Source organism: Zalophus californianus, chromosome 10, assembly GCF_009762305.2.
Source record: "Zalophus californianus isolate mZalCal1 chromosome 10, mZalCal1.pri.v2, whole genome shotgun sequence".
Taxonomy (NCBI): Eukaryota; Metazoa; Chordata; class Mammalia; order Carnivora; family Otariidae; genus Zalophus; species Zalophus californianus.
The window spans coordinates 111,609,008-111,613,035 of NC_045604.1; the positions used below are offsets into that span (position 1 = coordinate 111,609,008).

The window sequence follows — 4,028 nt, forward strand, 5'->3', positions numbered from 1 at the left end:
TGCTAAATTTATAAAATTATTTCCGTAGTTTCCCCCTCTTTTTCTAGTCTCTGTAATATCTTTTATAAGATAGGGGCTCTCTATTCAATGAAGGTTTGTTAGAATTCATCTGTAAAACAGAATCAGGGCCTTTTGTCTCTGTGTTTGGAGTGTGGGGATATGGGAGTGATGGGAGGTACTTTTGATTGCTGGTTCAGTTTCTTTAATGGTTGTTGGTGTATTTGGGATTTTTTAAACCTTCTTGAGTTGATGTTGGTAGTCTATATTTTTCCAGAAAATTATTCATTTTATCTAAGCTTTTGAATTTGTTGACATAAAGTTATTCATTGTATCTGCCTAATTTTATTTTGTTTTATTATTTATTATTATTTTTATTTATTATTCCACTCAGTGTGGAGCCTAACACAGGGCTTGAACTCAGGACCCTGAGATCAAGACCTGAGCTGAGATCATGAGTCAGATACTTAATTGCCTGAGCCACCCAGTTGCCCCTATTTATTTTATTTTATTTTATTTTATTTTATTTTATTTTATTTTATTTTAATTTCCTTCATTAAAACAAATCTCAGCTATATGTGTTTCTATTCCTACCATTGTTTACTTATGTTTTTTTATACCCTTTTGTAAGAAACTGTTTATCTTCCATCAACCTTCTTTCCATTTTGTTTGCCTTTGTGGAAGAGCAGCTTAAGACCACTCAGGGGTTGCTCCTACCCATTCAGTGGCCCAAGCAGTGGGAGCTGCAGACCAGTCTTCAGTGGCCGCCTGGGCACTCCAGTCTTCAGCAGGGAGCTGTGGAATAGGCACAGAGGGCACCTGCCCATCTTCGGACGAGTCTGCACCTTCAGGCTGAGTAGCAGTGGACTCAGGACCTGGAGCAGTCCACTCACCCTGAAATTCCTCCTGGGTCACAGCCTTTTCAGCAGAGGCCTGCTCTTCCTTTTCAATCTCTTCGGGATCTCTGTAGAAGTAGAGATCAGGCACGACCTCCCATGAGTGTTCCCTGGAAATGGTGCCATGCATGCTCAGAATTTCCCCGGGGCCAGCATCCACCACATCACACCTGCTGAGTGACCTCTCTTGTTGTTGCAAGGGATGGTGATGTCCACATAGCCCAGGGGAGAGTCTGTGTTACACAGAGCGATGGTGGGCAGGTTAACATAAGCCACCTCTGTGAGAGGCTGGTTGTCAACCCTGGGATCTGTAACCACCAGAAGGCTGGGCTCCTAGAAGCCTGCCTGGATCTGGTTCCTGAAGCTTCCAGGAGTGAAGCGGTCAGCAACAGGAGTGGCTCCAGTAGAAGCAGCAAATTTCAGCACAGCTTGCTGGCCAGTATTCCTGGACGATATGACACTGACATCAGCTGGGTTTTTAATGGCAACAATGACATGTACTGCCAGCAGAAGCTTCTCCCAGGTTCTCCTCAGAATCATGACATAGATGCCGTCACTTCTCCTTTTGTAAATGTACTGTTCCATTTGGAAGTCAAGATTGGTGCCACCTAAGTGGGTTCCTGCTGCAAGGAATTTAAGGACCTCCTCCTCCTTCATTTGCAGGACATTGAGAGCTCCAGACATTGTGAAAGTTTCCCTTTAAGTTATGATGGGAACGCAGAACAACACCGTATGGACCCCTCTCTGGGTAGTGCCGAAAAGCTCCATCCATTTTTAAATCTTGCTAGAGGCTTGTCTGTTTTAGTTGTTCCATTAAAAAGCCAGTTTCTGTTACTTTGTAACATTATTTCTCCTTTAACTTGGCTTTCTATTTTGCTCATTTTCATTAATTGCAATTTTTTCCCCGGTTAAAAAAGTAGCATTTTAACATAAGCAGGAGTTCATTGCATTTGCCAGTAAATTTCATGATTTTTTGTGCTGTTTCTCATTTCTCATGCCTTTCTTCTTTGTCCACTTCCCTCCGACATTGAGTATCTACTGGTAATAAAGTCTTTTGTTTGTTGTACATCTGAAAAATATCTCTTTTGCCTTGACTGCTGAATGATTGTTTAGCTGGGTATAGAATCCCATGGAAGGTGTTTTTAAGATTTCTTTGCTGTGCTTATTACATTTTATAATTATATACATTATGCGATTATTTGAAAAATGTCCATCTCCCACCAGAATGATTTTCCTGTTTTGTCCACCACTGTGTATCCTAATCTCTAGAACAATGCCAGGCACATAATAGGCACTCAATAAACAGTACTGAATGAATGAGTGAACAAATGAATCCCTCACTAGGTTTTCTGTTCTCTGAAGGCAAGGTGGGTGTCTCACTGTTCAGGGCTGGGTTCCAAGTGACTTGCCTAGTGCCTGACATAGTAGGAATTAAACAAACATCTCCTGAAGGAATAAATGAATTCACACAAGTTCTAAAACCAAAGACTAAGAATAGTACTCTTAGAAACTAGTGCCTTCTGAAAAAGCAACCTTTGGAGACTTCTAAGCCCAGATTTTCTTTTTTTAAAATTTCTCCCCTGGGGTTACCTGCAAGGGAGTTGGGGACAGAGAGGGGGCTTTCATGAAAGCAAGGCCTTCCTTGGATTGTTCCCTTTTACCAAATCTGCACAAACTTTCAAAGACCTGTTTCTGGAAAGGATAATGTTCTCCAGCTTAACAGGGATGCTGGTTGAGACCTTGCTTCTGAACAGACTATAACACATCATCACTGATGGCTCCTTTAAGAGAAAAGTGTGTCACAACAGGAAAGATGACATCCAGGTGTGGGCTGCATGGAGAGACACCGGTGACTAATAAAATATTCAGCAGTTGCTGCTGTGGCCTTAGCAAGGACATGCGGCAGAGCCCACTGATGCCCGAGTGTGAGGAAGTGCACCGGGATTTGCAGGAAGGCCCATTTAGGAAGGAGGCAGGGGCCTCTGAGGCCCATTGTACAGGAAGCATTTAAAGAGTTGGCCCCCTGGGAGATCTAATGCGCTTCGATTTGGCCATTTATAAAAGGGAAGGAACTATTAGGACTTGGAAAAGATGTCTGGCTTGCACCATTTAGAGGACACAGGGGTCACCCTGTGTGTCAACAAAGGAAGAGGGTCATTCATAAAGCCCTAAGTCCATTCGTCAACCCTACAATCCAGCTCACCAGGCCGGGGGTGTGGTGGCGGGGGATGCGCTGCTGTGTTTCTCTACTTTCTGGTCAATTCTAACAATTTGCAATCGAACGTCTGCTCTCACGTGTGGTCCATCTCCAAGCTGTGTCTGTAGACACAGATGGCGCTTTGTCCTGCTCAAAACCACCTCCTTCCATTGGACAAGGGCAATGATCTTGTAACTGATGCCCTCTGCCAATTGGTGATGGGGCTACAATGCATATCTCTGCCCCTGGTCACTCATCAGACCACACAGCTCACTGACAGCCAAGTTGGAGAGACACAAAAATGTGGAGGAAAAAATGAGTTTTAAAGATGCCAAAGCTAACGTGTTAGCAAGATTTTAAAAATATGTTTTCCTTGGCTTGTGGAGAACAGAGAACAGAACTTTCTCAAACTGCATCTCCTTCAGCCATGACGTCTTCCCTGAAACATGGAAGTATAAACAGAACAACATCCCTTCCAAATATTGGTTCAGATGCAGGCTGAGCACAGTTGTCAAAGGAGAAGAACAAAATCGGAAGCAGAAAAGCAAATTATTCTTGAAGGCGTCAAAGTTTCCCAAACAAAGGAGAGTGCTATTTCTTTGTTAAGGGGCGGGGGGAAGACATTACGGAACATCCTTTACCCTTTAATGCTGATGTATAATAAAAATGCTTTTGCTCTGATCTGTGATCTGCCGTTTAGCTTTGCCTTTCAGAGACTCTCTGGCTTCAGTATCCTTGAGAAAGGGACTTACTGAGTGGCTTTATACATCTTTCAAGTAAAGATTAACAACAATAATAATAATAAAGTAATAAATTGGCCCCAAATCTTGGCACAACCTGAAACCATATGTTCTGAGAGTTGCTTTATTCACTGGTAATTAAGTTTTCTTTTCCCCCCACAAAATGAGACTGTTTTTTTGGATCCAACAAATAGCTTT

The 4,028-nt window shown here is 42.7% G+C and overlaps 1 pseudogene; it reads right to left on the reverse strand.

Annotated features, from left to right (window-relative positions):
- Positions 1 to 687: 687 nt before the first annotated feature.
- On the reverse strand, positions 688 to 1,577 carry LOC113933546 (annotated as a pseudogene).
- Positions 1,578 to 4,028: the final 2,451 nt, after the last annotated feature.